The sequence below is a fragment of the Telmatherina bonti genome (genome assembly GCF_933228915.1).
Source record: "Telmatherina bonti genome assembly, chromosome: 5".
Taxonomy (NCBI): Eukaryota; Metazoa; Chordata; class Actinopteri; order Atheriniformes; family Telmatherinidae; genus Telmatherina; species Telmatherina bonti.
Genome location: NC_136623.1, coordinates 11,774,756 through 11,796,013, shown reverse-complemented (window position 1 = coordinate 11,796,013; position 21,258 = coordinate 11,774,756). Strand labels below are relative to the sequence as shown.

The window sequence follows — 21,258 nt, the reverse complement described above, 5'->3', positions numbered from 1 at the left end:
GTCTTTAACTCGGAAATTTAGATGCTTTAGAGAAGGAATAAAAAGAGAAATAATGTAAATGGACAATAATAACAGTTGACTGGTAATGGGAGAAAAATGACAAATGATTGTTCATGCTCATGAGTAAACAAGCACAAAGGCTAATTATGTAGCAGTTACACAGAAACTCGTTTGTTTTTCAAATGAAAACTATTAGATTTAAAAAGGTCAACAAAGATTTTCTCTCAAGCTTAGTGCAGCAACATATTTTGTAATTTGACCAAAACTGTTGCAGATTTGCTGCAAAATTAATTAGATTTTGCAGGTAATTCCTTCCAGGTTTGATTAGAAACTCAATTTGTTTGAAAATTCTTCCAAAAGACACACACACACACACACACACACACACACACACACACACAGGCAACAATCTGATATCTCTGCAAATTAAAATGCATTTTAGCAACGTGTGTTTTCAGGAGCCTCGTCCACTGTTGTTTTGTCCACATTCACTTCCTTCCAAAGTCCCTGATAGGCTCCGCCTTCCCTGCAAAATCCCTGAAGTGCAGTTGGCGAGATAAAAAATGGAAGTATGGATATTTTCCACATACATGAAGCACATGAAGCAGTACACTGATTAGTTTTTCAGGATTAACTGAAACCACACTTTTTCCAACCCAAATACAAGTACTTAGGTTTGAGTTCCAGTCGATACCAAGTACCAATATGAGTACCACTTTATCTCATTACAGTGGCAGGATGTAAAGATGTCATTAATTGACTCAGTCTTTACATCCTGTTTCCCAGCCCCAACCCACCTGAGTCAAATTGAATAGATCCAACAGCAAATGAAGTTCTACACAATGACTCATGAGTTTGAGCCAGGCGTGCTGAAGCAGGGGCGCATTGTGGCCTTACGATGGGCGGAGCTGGACATTTAACGCTCGACGACCATCAGAATCTTCATAATAAGGAGGATAAAGTGGTTTTGGTGGCTCATGATCACAGCTGTGACGAGGCATCAATATGATAAGTCAACTATGACAGTATAACGTTGTTTATGGATTAAAATGATTAAACATCAATTCCACTGATTATTTTTTTACATTAACACTTTTATTTTGACAGCGTTGGTTACGTTACATTGATTTTAGGTTTAGTAGTATGCACTTCAGATAGCAACAATGAGTGCACACAAAGTAAGACCAAAACTTGGGTTGGTTATCAGTGCATACCTACTTGTGTTACATTCAAATGAAACTGTGTTTAAGTGTCATCTCTCATCACTGAGGGCCTTTAGGGGCTTCATTCTGGACAGATCTGTCTGGTGGTAAACTCATGTCTCATTCAAATAAGAAAAGAAATATATCCCATTTAATTTGTCTAATTAAAAAAAACAAAAAAAACACTCAAATGGTAAAAGTTGAGAAGAGTTTGATTGACATCAAGGCATCGCAGCATCTGCTTGTAATTTCCATATCGTCTTGGGAAAGCTAGCAGTGACGGCATGTTTTAGTTGCCTGACCTGAGAGTGTTTGTGGAAACGCTGCCAAAGTGGTTGTCTCACTTTTCCACCTTGCTGGTTTACGGCGTGCTGGCTTCAGTGTGTGTTTGGCTGGCTGCAGTCTTGACAAGTGATGTAGGTTCTGTTTCAGGCCCATCAGTTAGCTACACATTAATAAATGTTAACATAAATGTTAACAGATTTTCTCTTTACTACTAGAGCTGGCTAGCAAGGGTGTCAATATTTAAGCATCTACTCTGCTAACTAGTCACATCCCTGGTTATCTTCTGCCTCCTACATCCAGATTGGATACTAATTTTCACCTTCACTGACTTTAAAACCTGTTCTTGCTGTTCTGTAGGCAGACTTAAATTCTCACGCAGGAGCAAACGACAGATTACTGGGTGGATTGTCCACATGTGGTGGCCTGTTTGAGGGATTTTAAGACAATAGGAAATTTCACGCCCTGCCTAGATACCTTGTTTACCGAAGGGCTCTGTACACCTGGAAACGGGCAAATGGGAGCTTAAGAGTGTGGCTGCTAGGGGAAAAAAGGGATATCGTTGACAAGGCAACGAGAGCTCATTATCTCTTCGTCTATGCTGGTCCACGGTGCATCATTGATGGGTGCCACAGGAGAGTTTGGTGCAGATAGATGGGGTTGCGCCCCGCGTTCCATACAAAAGACGACTGAGCACGAATAACACATCCATGAAATGACACGTCGGCGCTGTAATCCTGGATTACCTGTGTGCCTGGCTCTCTTCATCGCACGTGTGTGTGTAGCGTGTTCCCCCCCTTCAGAAAAGATAACGAACAGCAGCTCAGCCTCAACTGTTGTACGGCCGCGTTTGACCTGCGTCGTTAGCAAGCAAAGCACACGCAGTGGGGTCTCTGCTGTTTCTGCCTTCTGCTCATTCTCTGCTCACCGGTTCTCTGGAAGGATTCGTGGACGGATAGAGGACCGATGTGTCGTTTTACCCTTCGTGCTACTGCTCATGTCTGAGTTTTGTCTGGATCAGTTATCATATCTGCTGAACTGAAGGATGAGCATTATCTGCAGCATTGATCAGCCAGTGACGCACAGAGGAGGTTTTTAAGCAGATGCACAATAACAACTTCCAGTACATTTTCTTTTTGTTTACAACAACCCGTGTGAAGTGTTTGATTATTGTAAATTACAGGTTACTGCACCTGCTTATTTGCCTGTCAACAGATGTTAAGTTGGGGAAGTTTGAACTTCTTTTTTGAAACTTTTAACGTTGTTTTTCATTGCGATACTGACTGAGCAGAGTCTCAGCGAACGGTATGCTGGGAAATCTTTTGCTGTGAGTGTCATGTTAGTTTGGTGTCTCCTGGTAAAGAGCACAAAGAAAAACATCTCATTTCAGACATTTTTCTGGCTCATTTCACTTCTTCAGCTTCACGGGAAAGTCCTCAGAGGCTGTGTGAGATTACAACCACAGGAAAATCTCCAGCGGGCAAGCCTGGTTCCCACCTTTGTTCGGTTCCCATTTTTAGTCTTTTATTTCTGGCATCTTGCAACTTTTATTCTGCGAGTTAGCGATCTGTTTACTTTCAGTCTGTAAGCAGCGAGATGTTTTCTGCTGCAGGTGTTTACTGATGGGTACGGCTGCTGTTTGCAGCCACCAAGTGGGAGAAAGGAGTTTTTTCTGTTGTTTTTTTTCCCTGTTTATAATTTGCATGATTTCAGGGAGAAGCCTGCAAAACCTCAGGCGCATTTAGCTGACACAAATAAGTGCATAACTTTGGGAGCAAGCAGAGATTCTTGGATTCCTTCAAGGAGTCTCATTCATCACATGCGTTTATCATATGCTTGTGCAAAAAAAAAAATAAAAAAAAAAAAAGCCTTGCAGAAGTTGATGAGCAGCGTTCTTTTGGTTTACATGAGCATGAGCACCGAAAAAGACGGCGATTATGGAAACAGCTAATCGAAGAAATGTTATAAAGAAAATTTGTAAATGTTCCTGGATGAGAGTTCAGCTTAGCTGCGTATTTTCTTTTGGTTTCACAGCTTTGAAGTTAATGTTGATGCAGAAAAGAAGGAATAAAAGCACAATAAGTAAATGTTCCTCATTATTTTGTGTCTGTAACAGTAAGAAACTGTTAGATTCTAGTTTCACTAAAACCAAACAAAGGATCAATTTAATATTTAAATAAACCATGTTGTAAGTAGGATGGAAGCGTTTGGTGAGGTTTTGCAAAACTACGGGAAGATTAAGATTTTTTTTTTCCATTCTGTTGTCATGTATGGCTTCCTGATGCCTCATCACAGTTTATTACTATTTTTATTCAGCCTACATGACATTTACTGTTGACATTTTCCAATTTAGCTGTCAAAGTTAATGGAAGGATGTGGGGGGGGGCAATACACTCCACCAAGTACACAACCTGACCAAGAAGAATCCAAGAGATGGGCAGATGTACAGTATATTAGATGTGAATAGACATCCATGCATTCAGACTGATGTGTCACTCTCAGTGCGGGGAGGGGGGGGGGGGGGGGTGTTATTGTGGAAAAAAAGTGTGACGAGATTTTCCCTGACACACACCCAAGGATTAGAACACTTGGGTGTGCCAATCTTTGTCACACCAAAGTAAATATTAACAATATTAATAATTAATTTATAAAGAATTATTTATGTGACTAATAAGCACAACATTTATATCATTGTGTCTTTGTGAATATGTGTTGGGGGGGTTGTGGGGGGGGGGGGGGGGGGGGGGGGGGGTTATGTTTCAGTGTAATATGCTCTTTAATAAAGACACAAGTTGGCAGATTAGGAGTGTCAGTGCAGGTGGCATACAGTCTCCTCAGGTGATTTATGAGCATGCTGCTTACATTACAGCCCCCCCCCCCCCCCCCCCCTTTGTTTAAACACTGCAGCACGAGCTTTATGTTTCTGTGGGATATCACTGCTTCATGATAATGTCATTAAATTTAAGGATAACTTCATCATGTTGTCTATGCAGCTGATAATTGCTCACTTGTTTGTTTGTTTATAAGGCAGATGATGTGCAAGGCAAGATTGTTATGATAGCTGGCACCCTTGAATTTTGCACATTTAAACATTATGGTGCATCAGTGATGCATGCATGTTGTAGTTTTGAGGACTTTTGCTACTGATTCTGGGGCAGTACCCGCCAACACAATATGCAACTCCTGTTCAGACTACACTGCAGTGAGAAAAGGCACAAGTCTGCAGTTTCTTCCTGCTTCGCATGGCTGTGGACCTGGCCCTGTGTTTGCAGAGGGAGAGGGGTGAGAGGCCGCCGCAGAGAGGCCCGAGTTCACCCAGCAGAGGATCGCAGCTGAAAGGCCAGTTGTCAACCACCGGCGGAGAGAGAAACAACGGGGCATCAGCCAGAGTGGTTTGCAGAAAGGACGAGTCAGGGTCGCTTTCAATTAGCACAGCATGTTGTCACCGCAGAGAGCCACAGAGGCAGGGGGGAGGAGACGGGAGGTAGCCTTGGGCTGAAGGAAGGAGAACAGGAGAGCAGGTACAGAACGAAGGAGGCAGAAGGAAAAAAAAAAAAAAGACTAATTCACTCAACAGACATCACAGCATAGATGTACTATAGTTTGAGGTTAAAGGTTCGAAACCCGCAGGCTAAAAACTGCTGAGAAGTTGATTTACACTTTTTAACTTTGTGGGGGGTTTTTTTCAACCAGTAAGAATAAAATTCAGCCACTTTTTGGCGTATTCTTCTAAATAAGTACATGCTAGGGCTGTGACGATACGCTTTTGTCCCAATTCCATTCGATTCTGATTCTTTGGGTGCCGATTCGATTTACATTGCGATTCTCAAAATTCTTCAATATTGATGAAAAAAATTAAAAACATTTTTTTTTTCTTTTATAAAACTTCTCTTTGCTAGTAATTTTTCTTGATTTCAGTTAGGAAAAAACAACACAGTAGCCAGATCATCATTCTGCTGCTTTAATACCCAAAAAGACAAGTAAAAAGATCAATAAATCCAATGAAAATGACAACAATTTTATAGTGGATTAATTTTATTTATTTGAAAAAAAAAAAATCGCTTTTTTACCAAAAAGTTAATTTTAAAATTGTGAAGAAAAAAAAAGCCAATTTCTGATTTTTTGATTTGATTTTCCCACCCCTAGTACATATTGTATAATGCTGTCTTCTACAGTATCAGTATTGTGAGTTTTAGAAGGCGTCTAAAGGTCAACAGCAACGCTTGACAGTTTTTGAATGGAGGATGAATGTGTTGGCTACACTGTCCTTTGGGGTGATGTGCCAACAGATTCCAGAGATGGCAGCCCAACAAAGCTCCGTCTTTACACATTTACTGCTACAAGAGTGGAGAGGATCATGAGACAAACTTGTCAGTAAAAGACTGAAGGACTGTCTCGGAGCTGCCTCCCAGCAGGGTGGAGGAGTGGCATAATTAATAGGTCTAACATTCCACTTCATGCTGACAACTGCTCAAGAACTCATTTGTGACAAGAAAGCGCGAAGACCCTCATACTGTCAAACATGCTGATAAAATGAACGTCTTTACAATTCATGACATGAAATAAAGAGGACCACAAAAGCTCTCTTTGTTGGTGAAGTGCAACATTTGTCCAGTAGCTGATGTCCTGATGGAGATGGCTGACAGATGGTAGCTCAATAAGATTTCCTTGAATTTTAAAGGACTAACATGTCTTCAGGCTCTTGAACAATTGTTTTTGGGGGTTTTTTCCCCCTCAAGTAAAAAATGGCACATTTATAGCAGTTAGTGCATGCTGGGACTCCTCTCCCCGAGGGTTTGGAAGAACAGCAGAGTGCGACTCGTCGTCTCCTGGTGGAGGGCTGTCTGAGACAAATGAAGCTGCTGCTTTTTTAGGAATACATTATCCCATCAAAGTGTTGGGCTATTTATGATGAGGGAGGCTGTGCAATAAGTGCAGCCACACAAATGTGCCAATTAGTCTCGTTCTCCAAAACTTCGACTTAAATGTCTGCTTTGCCATTTGTTGTAAATTAGGACATAACTTAAGTTATAACTTAAATTACAGACTTTAGGGTCTAATATTAGCCTCGATGAAGAGTTGTTTACCAACTATTTCAACCAGTGAAGGAAATTGCTTTAAGAATATTTATACTTAACAATTGGCTCTTTAAATGTAGCATAAATTATCTTAAAGTTATCCTGTTTAGATATATCTTGATTTCATTCAGCAACTTAAGTGGCAAATGTTTTCTTTTTAATTAGTACAAAATATGGGACACTAATTCCTATCCAAGAATTTATCTGTGCTGCCCCCCATCCCCCTCACCCCCCTTTTCCCCTGACATACAAAGAATATTAAAGGCATGCTTTTTTAAAACAAAACTAACAATCATAATTTTCCATCCATAAAGAACACATGACCACATAGAAGTTGCGTAACTCTGGCCTGGGAGGAGATATCCTGTTTCAGGCTTTTGTCTTAGGCTTGGTCCTTGGCCCTGCCATTTGGTCCCACCCCTTGATTTTGCATTAATTATGTTCCCCTTTTCTGTTTAGGATTAAGGAGTTATGGTAGTTTAACTATTCAGATTGGTTCCAATGCCCTGGTTGAAGGGCTGGATGTTTCTTGAACTCCAAAAGAAAAGGGATATGGTTGCAATGCTGAATGGAGAGGCAGGGTCAATGGGGGCCTGAGGGTGCTGAAGCCTGACTCTAACAAGTACATAAAGCTAAATGAGATGTCAGTCTTTCTAAAATCCCCAAGGTTTCTCTGTGTAGTCTTTGGAAACACGTCTAGGACACTGAACTGGTTGAAGTTCAGCTTCCTAATACTGATAATGTAGGTCATTATTACCCATCATTCTCCAAGATACAACCAACCATTAATCCCAACAAAACAAGCTAAAACGGGGCTTAAGTTCCTCCCTGGGAATGTGCAATCATCTGCAGAGTAAAGTGACGTGCAGAGATACCCTCAGCGCAGAAGAACATCTTTGTTTTGTAGGTCCTATGTAGATGCTCTCCGGTTGTGTCGAGCTGACCACGATGCCATTTTTCTGTTGCTAATAGCTGCTGACGTGGAGCGGCTTTACTCTGCTCCAGTTCAATGAAGAAAGTTACTGTTTGAAAAGCATCGATGTCATTTATATAATGTGGTTACTCCAACCCACAACAAGTTGCTCAACTCCTTTCTTTACCATTAAGACCAAATCTTTGTCCCCCAGCTTTCATGAAGGCTTTATTAGTTTTCTGTAAAGGACTATAGGGAGATTAAATGGAACACACACACACGTCTCTACACACTTTGTTCTCTAGATAGCGATGGCTAATAATAGACAAATGTGGGAGTGGGAGGAAGGACATTGTCTCAAATGAAAGTGCCAACAAATAACTCCAGTGTCGTCTTCAGTTAGCGCTGTGGTCAGTTAGCTGAGCTGTTTCCTTGTGGAAAAGGCGTTATTGAAACAGGCCGGCAGAGGATTGAACAATCTGTCGGACATATTTTAAGCAAATAGGTAGTTGGTTGGACTTGGCCTGGATTCTTGTTTATTACACAAACATGGGCTATGTTGAGTTGTGTGTCTTCCAGAGGAGAAAGATGCTTTCCTGATCTGAAGATCCACTTTTAGCCGTTTTGATGGATATTTCTCAGCCGGCGAGGCTCCTCTACCCTCACACACTTCAGTGTTCCAGTCTATTACATTCTCCTCCTTCTCTAAAAGACTGCAATTAATCTAATTAGTAATCAATCAGCCATTGGGCCTCCTGCCTCCTCTGTGCTAATGGAGGCTATGACAGGTCAGACTTTACATTATTAATACCTCCGCTCCTGAAGCCCAGGACCCCCCCTGATGCCCACGGTCAGGGGCCATTGATCACCACCATAACCCAGTAAGCACTGCAAGGACTACTGGGAAATATCCAGAGTTGTGTGAGTGGAGATGGGAATGAGGTGTGTGTGTGAGTGTCTTGCTATGAATCTGTTTAGTGGGATTTGGAGTAATTTTGGTGCGGGTTGGATTCTTCCAACGTCGCTCAGGAGAAATGAAACAGTTGGAAAGAAAAATCCGGAGGAAGTGAGATATTTGCCCAGTGGTGCACGGAGTCTGCAGGGAGCTTTAGGAAGCATGTTGAAGGAAGAAGAGGGATTGTTTGAGTGATGTTAATGGGAATGTAGGGCTTCTGAAAACCTCATTAGGTAAATGGGGCTTACTTCAAAACCATTATGGCAGAATAAGCAGGCCCCTCTGTGGGACTATTTCTAGAAAATGAGATTAGAAATTATACGATGCCACAAACACAAGGGCGCAATGATTGCAGTGTGGCAATGAACCAATCCTGGCGACATTATCGCCAGGATTGGTTCATTCCCAATGCGTTATATGAGCTCTTCTAATAGCGCCAGCAGCTGATCTCATTTGGTATAATCAGTATTGGACCCCGGTCTGTTTAGGCTGGGGTGAGGAACAGCAAAACATCCAACAGGGCTATCTTCAAGCTGTGTCCTCTTTAGCTGAATCTGCTGACCCTAATTTATCTACCTCTGTGCCAGCAGCTGTTAATCATGCTGATTATCTAGTCTGCATGTTGTTTTTGAGGACAAGGAGTCTTTGTGCGGAGATCAGGAATAGACGGTAATCAGAATCAGCTCCACTAGAAAAGAAATGTTCACATTGTGTGAAAAGTCTGTTTGTTTTGAATGTGTTTGGAGTTTGAGGCGATTTTGTGCATTCATGATGTTTCTGTAGCATCTATGTGAGCTGTAACAGCTTTAGATGTTAGAACAAAACTATCAGCATTTGGTTTTAGTTTGTCTTCACCAAAAGACAGAAGTTTTAGCAAAGATAATAAAAACGACCTGCTGTAACACTTTAATGGTTTTATGAGAGAACTAAAACTCAAGAGTGCAGAATAAATTTGTGTCCTTAAATATCAGAAGTGGTTATTAAAGATGATGATGGGTATGGAAATGGTGTGGTCTATATGCTGTAATTGTTACCAAAACAAAGGTAAATGAGAGAAATGAGGGCAAAGCATTTAGTTGAGCAATCTACGGGTCCAGTCACACCTAACGGGCTGCTCAACTTGAGACGAATGGTAACTAGGTTTCATTAAAGGTTGCAACATTTAGCTGGTCCAAGCTTGCTTCCACACTGCCCTGTTCAAACGAACTGGACCTTTTAAATACTTCCATCCTCAATAGAAGTGGCGCTGCATCAAGAACAACAAACTTCTGTTTCCACAATATGACGTAAATATGGAGCTGCATTAGGTCTAACAGCCTTGGGTTCACCATATTTCTATCAGAACTTCTACAGCGTTCTTCCATGACTGACTGTGAACCATTCATTCTGGTCAGAACTACTTATTATCCTACTTTTTTCTTTGTAAGCTGCTTCCTGTAAATGGTACATGGACTTGTTTTTGTAGCACTTAGCACTACATGTCACTAGGGCTGTGACGATACACTTTTGTCCCGATTCGATTCGATTCCGTTTTTTTGGGTGCTGATTCGATTTAAAATGCGATTCTCACAATTCTTTGATATTGCTGATTTTTGTAGATTAAAAACAAAAGAAATGTATAAAACTTAATTTTTTGCTCGTAATATTTCTTGATTTCTATTAGAAAAAAACAACACAGTAGCCAGATCATTCTTCTGCTGCTTTAACGCCCCAGAAGACAAGTAAAAAGATCAATAAAAATGACAAAATTTTATACTGGATTATTTTTATTTGTTTGGAAAAAAAAAAGATTTTTTTTTTTAACAAAAAATTGATTTTAAAATTGTGAAGCAAAAAAATCCCAATTTTCCACTTTTTGATTTGATTTTCCCACCCCTACATGTCACAGTCATCTATTCACACACCCTGATAGGCACATCAGTGGGCAGTGTGTGTCTCAGTGTCTCACTTAGGCCTGTAGTCGGGAAGCCTGGAATCGTTCCGCAATTGGAAGACTACCTGCTTTTCCATCTACAGCCACCTGTATCTGAGAATTCACGTCTTTGATCCTATTTTAAATTTTCAGATCTCCCAAAACAAAGTGGACTCTGAGCAAACGTCAAGGAATCAGAAGGGCTGGTGTGAATACACACAACACACTGCTTAGACTGCAGGGGGATGTAGCACCTCTACTAAATGCACGGTTAAGGGTCACTCAAACCAGTTCTAACTCTAAATTTTGTTTTAAAAAAAAATGGTGGTTGGGAGTGAGATCCATATTTTGACCTGGTTCCACTAGAGAATGACCTGATGAGTGAAAGTCTGCCTCCCATTCTGCTTTAGGAACCACTAAATATTCACTTTGTAATATTTCGAGGCATCTATTATAATGATTTTAACCAGATCAGTATGTTTCTTGTCTACAGAGTGAGTCACTGGTGGAAGTAACCAGTCAGTTTGGGTGTAAATTAGCTTATTGTTACTTTTTTTTATTTTTTTTTATTTATTCTAACATCATACTTTATCCCACCAGGCCACTTCCTATGACTAACTGTGTAGCTTGGCACCGCGGTCATAACATCCACACCAGCCAGACCACACCCCCTCATCTTAACACCACACAGGTTAAGTCACCACAAACCAGCATGCTGAAGCCGTCACATGGCTGTGTTTAATTTCCAGAGCTGGGGCTGTTAAGTATTTACAGGCCTTCAGTGGCTTTATGGTGCTATGATGGAAGTGAGCAGTGGTGTTGAGCTCACAGCAGCTGCAGTCAGCTGCCTCATTCAGGAGGGATTTAGACGGCAGCTCATCTACCGCACTGCGCCACTGAGTCAGTGGACACGCTTTATCCATGGCCGAGGATGTGAGGAATTACTCTGCGGTCATGACACCCCCCGTGCCCTCCCTCGAGCACCCCGTGGGTGTAGGTGTATGTATGTCACATACAAATGTAAGCTTGGTTACGGGAAATCTAGACAGCACGTCATTAGTCATCACTGATCATCGTAGACTACTTTTGTGTGTTTGGGGATAGCTGAATCTGCAGATGTGGATTTACATGAAGTTCATCAGTCATTAATTTTTTGATTGTGGTTTGTCTGTGGTTGTTTCGAGGGGGGGGGGGGGGGGGGGGGGGGCTCTGAGTTGAAGATAACCTAGCAACAACAGTTAAACCCCCTGCTGTGCTTCATAAATGAGTCTGGATGTTTTAAAGAGCTGAGAAAATCAGAATGATGAGTAAAAAAATCTTTAATGAGAAAGATCTTAAATAGCTTTGTGAGGAAATATTTCTGCATTTGGGATGCTGGGAAGTGTTGGATATGCTTGATAAGAAATAAAGTGAGGACAGGTCAGCGAGTTCGCCTGGACACCTACACTTACCACGTTGATTTACTTGTGAGCTGCATTTTTATTGTGTGCAGCAGGTACCCAGCAGTACTTCTTTCTGCATAATATAACTTGCATGTATCTAGTTACAAAGCAGGCTTTGGGTACGGTGTTAAAGTGCACGGTACATTGGGTCTGAGGTACAGTTGCTGACATACTTTGCGAACACACATAGCGAGTGTGGGCTGAGGTCTGGACATGGGAACTGAATCATGAACTCATGACCTCTCTGTATTTATCATATTATTCATTCTTGTCAAAGTTGAATACGGAGAAGTGAATAAAAATTTCTTTTGGCGAAAACAAAGTAAAATGAGACACCAACAGGAGTTATCCTGGACTGTGGAGCTTTTTGGCCCTGGCGCTGTCATCACCACGTTGCGCCTGAAAGCCAGCTCAGCCCAGCACATCTGGCTCTCTTTATGGCGTCTCTGCTTGTGTTAGCTGTGATGTTATGACAGCACAGTGAGTGAGGAGATTACTCTGAGAGGACATGGAGCCCATCTCCACGGGGCCTCTGTGGGTCACTGGCCCCGTTTAAAGCAAAAGAGACAAACGCCTGAGGTCCTTTAGCGAGTGTGTTTGCAGTGCAGCTGTATCTGTGGTGTTGTTCATTCTTGTGTTATTTTCTGTTTGCTCTTGCAGGAAGTTTGTTGAAGACTGAACGTTCTTAGAGGGAGAGCCTCAAAGGGGGCTTTTAACCCCAAACAGCCCACCAACCAGGCCATCTTTAAAACCCCGCCTCCTTTTTGATCCCTGCTGAGGTCACTTCCTGGGGAAGATAGGAGGAACAGATTGGTGGGAAGTTAAACATAATCAAACTGTGAGTTTATATGATTTTTTTTTTAATATTTGCTTTTACAGCTGCTTTATATCCTTAATTTTTGTTTGTTTGTGTACTTTTTTTACACCATTGAGCACTGGACTTCTCAGCAAGAGCCCAGTCAGATATCTCTTAAAGCCTTTATAGGACACTCAATGAAATACTTTGAAATTAGAAATTTTAACCTAAAATTGTCCAGGTATGAACCAAGACCTCCATTCTGTTACATTAACAAAAAAAATAGTTCTATGCTGAATATGAAAGAAAACGAATTGATCAAAAATAGTCACTTGGCCCATAAAGGGTTAAAACTGTTGCTCTACAATGAGAATGAAACAAAGAACAGCATCTAAAGCATCTTGGTTTGCATGTTTCTGCACTGCTCTGTTGAGTATTAGACTGAATAAGCAGCCATTCATCAGGGGCTCATCTAGATCCCCCTAAAACCGGTTTATTGATTGAGAGTGACAGCTTCGTAGCTACACTGGCAAGCAGCCCAACTACTGCCATCAGGTTCAAATTAAGATTTAGATCAGTTACTATTATAGCTCGATATCACCCGTTTACCTCCAGGGACTTCACGTCCTGCGCAGCTTACATCTTCCTCTGTGTGTGGGCAAAATGTCAAACAGTTGAGGGAGACGCTACCGAGGATGGATCCCTCCTCCTCCTCCTCAGTCGGTCGAACGATGCTGGATGTGCAGAAGAAGTGGCCTGATAGGGAAGATTCTCCTTAAATGGTGTCTTGTTTGCTCAAATCCTCAAGCTTCACACATTTCTGCAGTCTGTTCACGGCTGCAGGAAGAACATGTTTGCTTTTGTTGTGATGTAAAGTTCTCACACCGATGGGCTGAAATTTGCCTTCATAATGAGGGCAACAGTGGAGCAGTTACCAGCCTGTGTGCTACGTGGGAGTCGGTTCAGGTCATCATTTTTGCTTTTTGTTTTGTTGTTTTTAAGCAAAAAGACACTTGAGCCGCTTTCAAAGGTGTTTCACTCACAAACATGTCAAATGGCTGTGTAGGACACTCTTATTGTTTTACAGGGGTTAGCAAGGGCTTCAACGCCATGAGCTCCTATTTTCATTGATATGAGTCGATAAATGCGCATGTTGAGCTCTTGGTCTCAACATTTATGCCCCCTTTCATACCCTCACTGTTCTGTGATCCTCTTTTGGTGGAATCGGGCCGATGCAGAGCATTGTGCATCAGTCAGAGTGAATAGGAGCCACTACTTTGGCATTGCACTCTGCTGACAGCAGCAAAACAAAACGTGATGGTTTGGTTGGACGTATGCGTGTACAGGAATGAGGTGTTGAACTGAATCACCCTCATGTCATTATTTTCTGCTTGTCTTTTTTGATGACACAAAGACATATCAAAGGGAGTGAAATGGGGACAGAATGGCAACTGGTGCGGGTGCACAGGCGTGAAACATGATCAGACCGCTGAGTTGAATAGAGGTATTATCGTGCCAAAAAATGCGAGGGAGCAGGATGGAGGCAGAAAGACTGAGGAGCATTGCATTCATATCTTGTCACCCACTAGCTCAAGAATGCCTTCACTATGTCCTTGTCACTGTGAGGGAAGCATAGTTTGGATGTATGAACATTTGTTCATGGCCCACATGCTTTACAAGGAAAAAAACAGAAGAAAAACAAGACCTTTGTTTATCCGTCTGAAGGAGCTGCTAAGAAATTCTACTATTTTGCCTTCAATTGTCCAACTTTACACGCAAATGTTCAAAGATGAACCTGCTGATTTGGTCTGATTACCTCGGTAAAGTCACACATCTCACCTCATAGCAACTCATAGCTTCCTATTTTCCTATTTTAACCACAGATGTTGTATTCATGTGCGAAAGTACATACTTTCGTACATTTCATATTCAAAAAAATGGACAAGGATAGAATTATGAGACTGTATACACAATTGTAAGTTTATTGAATCTATCTACAGATATACAAGACAAATGTTTTTTTTTTGTGGTTTTTTTTTTTCTTCTCTTATTTCTTGCTGAAGTAGTGTGTGGTGACATGGTTAGGGTGGGGGTTAATCTAATTTAATTTAGTTAAGTCAACTCAACTTATTATTATTCGAAAGGTGCTTTATGTGGCAGATTATATAAGATTTAATCTTCTATCTGTGTCTATTTGTTCATGAATAACAATGTAAAGTTAAACTGAACATGAAATGAACAAATAAACTTGTAACAAACTTTTTGGAAAAGTACATTTCACATTTGATCTCTTTTCATAACCATGTGATGGAACAAGCTAAATTATAATGTTAATGATGACTGTTAGAAAAGCATTGAGCTAGAGGGGTTTTTCTTTTAGGGGGCGACAAATGAATGGACCAGGAATTTCTGGAACAAGAGTTTGGTTTTTTTTTTGGCTATTCCTGGTTCAAGGGCTTTCATAATAATGATAATAATAATAATAATAATAATAATAATAATAACTTAACATAAAAATTATTCAAATAATCAACTTTTACATTTTTTTTAGTTCATTAATGCTTTAACATTATCTTTGCAAGTATCTTTTTTTTTTTTTGCACCTGCCTTTCAGCCAAATGAAAGGATTTCTTTAAATCGATGCCTCACTGAAAAATGTGGCTAATTTTGGATTGAGTGCTGCACTTCAGTGGTTATACTGGAGTCACTTGAAGCCCCATTCTGAATATTTCCTCATGTTGGGTCTCTGATAAACTCAGATGACCCTCTCGCTGTTTACCTTCAGGGTTTCACTCTTTGTTAGTGTCCCTACATTCTCCTCCTCTTCCTTCCTTTCCCTTCCTTTCTTCTTCTTTCCCGAGTCGTGCTCTTGTTCAATGTTAAACGAGGGCACGGCCACACTTGGATGTGCTGTGACAAATTGGCACAGAGGAGGCAGATGGGGATCGGGAGGAGACTGGTTGTCATGCCATTTGCTGCAGCGACATGAATTGATCTCCGTGCCGTAGAGCAACCACACACGCTCCACTTGTAATCCTGACTTGGGTAACTTCGCACACCCCCTCCCCAACCTCAAGCAAACTCTGATCCACATGCCACCCTGCACCAGCCTTCTGTCCCCATTAGTATCAATGATGTGTGCAGTGGAGGTGCTCGCTAACTGTCAGAGAGTCTCTGCTTGGATTCGCTCAGAGAGGCAAAGGAATGCAGTGGGATTTGACAAAGAGACAGAGCTCAGACTAATGGTAGGCTGGTGGGACTCTGGGAGCCCTGGCATACAGCCTACTATAGGTACACAACATCTCTAGCATACTACACATGACAGCATGCTGTTCTATTTACAGAGCTGCTGTCTTAACAAAGTTTACCCATGAAGCTTTGGTGGAGCTTGACTAAAAGCCCCATGGGTATATTCCCTGCAGCACGGCTTGTAGTAAGATCATGGTTTGTATGACAAGGACTGGTGTTGCTCATTAGGCTTGGTCCCTGGATGTAAAACTGCTTCCTGTTTGGCTTTTCTTTGCAACTGCTTTGAGTAGAAATTTGAGCTGGAAGTTTAGCTGAAATCTCTTGAGGGTGCAGGATGCAAAAACTTGAATGTGCAGACAGTTTGGACCAGTGTGATTGAAGTAGATCTGTGAAATCAGATTATGTCAAAATGTCCTCAAGAGCAACACAAAGTTGCTTCTGAAACAATATCTGACCTAGAGTAACAATGCAACAGATTATCTACCATATAAAAGAAAATCTTAACATGAGTTTTGTTTTTCTATATGTTTTATGGCATAATATCAGCTAAGTCTACTGTAAATACTATAGATAGTTATTTACTAGTATTTGTCCTAAAAACATGACATGTTGTTATATGAAGGAAGAAAAGTTGTGCAGTTTTCCAAATTAGAAGTTATAATTACAACTTTGGTGCAAGTTCAAAGTGACTATACGATTACGACTGAATGAAATGAAATGAAAAATACTTTTTTAATCCCCAAAGGGAAATTAAAGTAAATCACCTCATAACCAAAAGTCTCCTTTTGGAAGAATCACATTGTACCTTAACAACACCTAAAAAGCAGCAGTTAAAGCATAACCTTGGGAAAGAGTTTGATTGGCTTAGAAAACTAGTAGGCCCCTCCCCCTTCCTCTCTGCTGTGCTCCAGCTTTACCTCCAAAGCCCCTCCTCCCAAATGACCATTATGCTCACAGACTTTTTACGACAACAGCGTGAGAAGTGGCTGCAATGGACACATCTACTTATTGCACATATAACTTTCGTATTATCACTTGTGTTATATTAGATATCCATATGCAGATATTATCAAGTTTTTTCTCAGCATTTTTCAGTTCGGAACTGTTGTAATTTCTGATTATAGCCAAATAAACAACTTTGTAGCTGCAGAAGTAGCAATCCTCGAGTCATCATCTATCTGCTCGCCAGTACTGTGTCTCTAATTGAGTTAGCGCTACATGTTTCTACTTTTCATTAAAAACTTCTGCTCAGTCTGTAGGTGGAGAGGAGGTTTCAGTAATTGCTGGCTTCACCTGGAACGTGACAGGATAACTTTCCCACGGTTCTTTATTATTCAGAGAATCTGCAAGCCTGAAGAATGGGGAATATCGATCAGCAGTTGTGATGCATTCGCTGCCTGTCTGTAGTCTCTAGTATCTGTGGAGCAAAGTGGAAAGTTCTCAGATTACTTACTCCCTTTCTTTTGACTTTTCACTATTTGGACCTCTTCTCGCCAGCTAGCGGATTTGCTTTACAACTGCAGAGTGAATAATATTGACTTACCCCTAAAACACCCTCTGAGAACAACATTTTTTAACTTCAGAGGAACTTTTTTGCTGACATTTCTGTTTATCAGGATGTAACAATCCTCACATGGAGGAGTGATGCAACTTCTTGTTGCTAGTTAAACCAGCCAGCCCAGCATAATGACGAGTCCAAACCTTTAACAGCATGCAATGTTTTTATGAGTTGTCCACACACTATTAGACACCCAGAGATCCTGGGCAGAGGCCAGTTCGTTACAAGAAATACACACAAACACACACACACACACACACACACACACACAAATTCATTTGCGCTTTTAAGCACAGCCGGCAAGCTGTTAGGAGAAACCAGCCCTCTGTTTGTGATAACAGTTTTTTCACTGTCAGCACAAACAGTCTGCAGACCCTTCGCCCCACAACCAGCACCGCTGTTCCCCTTTCCTGTATTCACACTGAAACAAAAAGCTTCCAGACCACGGAGTTCAAGAACAAATCTGCAGCTGGCTTTAAATAAATCATCGCTCGGTGATGGGAAAGACATCGCATCAAAAGAGCAAAGCTGCTTCAGCTTTGTCAGCAAACATGACTGCACACCACTCAGTTTCAACATCTGCGTCAGGGACAGGATTCAGGTGCTGTGGATGGCGTGTATATGCAAAGCGAGCTCGCACAACTCCAAAGTAACTTGGAACTTGGAAGTGATTCCTAAATTTGGATAATGAGGGAAGGATTACTTCATGTTGTGAGGAAAGCTTGACTCCAGGGTGTTTGTAACTACAAGCTGAATGAGCGAAAAAGTCAACAGTTAAAATTTTTAGTCCTGAACAACTAAAGGTCATAAAGTAAATGTTGTTTTTCGACTTGGACTGGATTTATGGTAATGTCTTCTGCTGTTGAGTCGTGTTTCCTTTAAGCACAAAAACCCGAATTAATTCATTCACAATAAAGTCATATATCCTCACTAAAGTTCTGTCTTTGTCACCATTCAGATAACTCTTGTGCACATAAAACTGAATCTGTTTGAACAGTTGGCTGCTTGAGATGGGATGGGATCTCTGTTTTTCTGCTTTTGGCTGTTTCACTTGTCAGTCTGACCCCCCCCCCCCCCCCCCCCCCCCCTCCCTTCTGATCTATCAATAATAAACTCTGAATTGTAGCATGAAGCTCTAAAGGCTGTATGTTATAAACAGCAGAAGCACAAGCTCAGTTCGTTACTCACATTTCTCCGACGTTTCTCACTCAGCGCTACAGAAGCAGAAAATGAGTTGAATCATCGACTGGAAAGGTTAAGTAGTCTAATGTGAGAAATGCATTGCGTGAACAGTATCAGGATTCCAGCCAGCTCGAAAAGATCAGAAATCCACGCAGCAGTGAACTGAGATGAACATTTTTTTTCTTTCTTTCCTTTACAAAGCAGCAATAGATGTAGCAATCTCAGACCTGGCTGCAGTCGGAGTATTTGGAACCGAGAGGGCTCCAGCCAAGCTCAAAGCTTTGTGTTTTTTTAATGACAGAATGTGCTCCATCATCAAGAAGACTGATTAAAAGCCCTTTGTGTCACCGTCTGTGTGGCGGTAGCATATGGCTGAAGGGCTTAAGCGCACTGAGAAGACATGTACCAAATCACTTCGATGGAAATGAGGGGATGAAATCACAGAGATTAAAGTGAATCATCTCATTACTCTTGCAGAGAGATGCCTCATTTATGAAAACCACTAGTTTTTAGTTTCCTGTCGAGATATAGTAGAGGTTTAAGTGGACTGAACAAGTTCAACTTATTCTCAGTGGGATTTAGACATCCAAGCAGCCTCTAGTAGGAAACACTAAATATATTTCCAGCTTATGCTTTTTAGCTTCATTTGTTGGGAAGTCTTTTGTGATTCCCGTCGAAAAAAACCACATTTGTTTGGATTTTGGATGGAAGCCATCACAGACCAAAAGGTTTTAGAGTCAAAGTAACAGAAATGTCCTCACAGTTTAACTTTGTACAATGAGAAAGAAAAGGGTTTTTTTGGACTTTCATGAGCAAACTTTAAAACGATGAATTGCAAACATTATTGCCCACACACACACACACACACACACACACACACACACACACACACACACACACACACACACACACACACACACACACACACACACACACACACACACACACGAGTGTTTTATCTTGCTCTCGGCCTTTTGCAGGTTTATTTCTGGGAATTGTTGTGCAACTCTTACGGCTCTTAGGATCTTCATTTACAGCTATATTTCAATCAATCAATCAATCACGCTTTATTTATTAAGCACTTTTCCAACATAAAATGTGACTCACAGCGCTTTACAGTTTAAAATCAGACAGAAAGGAAACACACAGACTGACATTATATAAAAAGATACCTCCAAGCCCCCTTGTTAGATATATCTAAATGAGAGGTAAGTGCAGACGGACTAGCCGTGGAAACCCCATCCGAGGAGCCATTTGCATCGGGGCAGCGCATTGGCAGTAACACAGAGGCACAGGCCCAGGCAACCAGGGGATATTTAAATCCAGGAATATTTTTCTGCCATTTGTATATAAAAAAACTTTTCATAATTCAGTTTAGGGCTTCCACATATGATTGATTCAGCAAATATTTTGCCGATTAGTCGAGTAATTGGATCATATGTAGCTTATGGCGCCAGCATGCAGCTGCTCTTACATAACAATCAGCTTCCAGCCTGAAGAGTTGTCTCTGTCAGTGTGATATCTAAAGATAAAGACAATTAAGACGATACCTCATCCAACAGCTTTTAATGAACTTGGCAGCTTGTTGCCGTGGCAACAAACATTTTGATGTATTTAATAGTGCTGCAAAATCCAATTGGTTGGACACTGGAAACCAGAAATAAATCGCAAACAATAAATACGTGTAATTTCACTGTTGACATTAATTGTAGCTAAGACGACGAGCATCTCTCCTAATCTTACATCAGTTATTAAATTAGTTGTCAACTGTTTTGATAGTCGATGTAATCACAACAAATCAGCTAATCTTGGCAACCCAAGTTCAGATTTCTGATCACTTTAGTGATATAGTTAAGGATGAGTGTTGCATCCCAGTGTATCTTGGTAAAAAAAAAAAAATCATTTTAAAGTTTAAAATGAAAACCTAATCAACTTATTATGGTAATGTGTGATTGTAAGCACTACTCTTGCATATATTCTCACTCCAACCTGGAATTACTATCACTGTCCCTCCGGATGTGGTGCAGTCTGAATTAGCATCTGCAGATTTTTCATCTTGGAAGTGTTGCCAAGACTTCCCTCTAGCACTTGTCTCTTATTTACCTGTATGTTTTTATTTTCCTCTTCCTAGTCGAGTGCTTTTTGTGATGCTGCAGCCCTCTAAACAACCACAACACTGTTTTGAGCCAAGTGACTCTCTCAATTACTGAGCAAGGCTGACTTTTATATTTTTTTTCCCAGCTACCCACCACATAGTCTTGAACTGATGAACAACATGGCACCTGCTCCACTGAGGCTTGTACATAATGAAAACTACGCAGCAATTGAGCATCAAGGTAATTGTGGCAGTGCATTCCTCAAGAGGGCTGAAAAGTCATCTACAGAGTGAGCGAGCACGGCCAGGTGGCGGATGAACTCCAGGAACAGTTTGAAAAACCATGTCAGCAAAGACAAATTAAAGTGTCAGTGGCCGCTGTATGTGGCATCACATTTCCTGTGTTGTTGTGCGATAAGCTTCACTGCCGAGCCAGCAGCATCCAGCTGTCTGCAGAACTGCCTGAGAAGGCTGCGAGGACAGAGGTACAGTTACAGCAGACCCGAGCAGATGCTTGTCTCAGAGTATTGATTGGACCAGACGTCCAGACGACTGATCCAGCCACTGAAACAAGCAGGCAAACTAGACTGGTGG

The 21,258-nt window shown here is 41.2% G+C and overlaps 1 protein-coding gene across 4 annotated transcripts in view; it reads left to right on the top strand.

Annotated features, from left to right (window-relative positions):
• The window catches only part of sema6cb (semaphorin 6Cb), a 166,432-nt gene that overhangs the window by 57,117 nt on the left and 88,057 nt on the right, over positions 1-21,258 (top strand). For 2 of the 4 annotated variants that reach the window (XM_079240099.1, XM_079240096.1), the window contains exon 4: positions 12,445-12,622. The gene's annotated coding sequence lies outside the window, so the exon portion shown is untranslated. Of the gene's footprint in view, positions 1-12,444; positions 12,623-20,810; positions 20,906-21,258 lie in introns of all 4 variants that reach the window. The other 2 variants (XM_079240097.1, XM_079240098.1) reach the window with 2 other exon arrangements.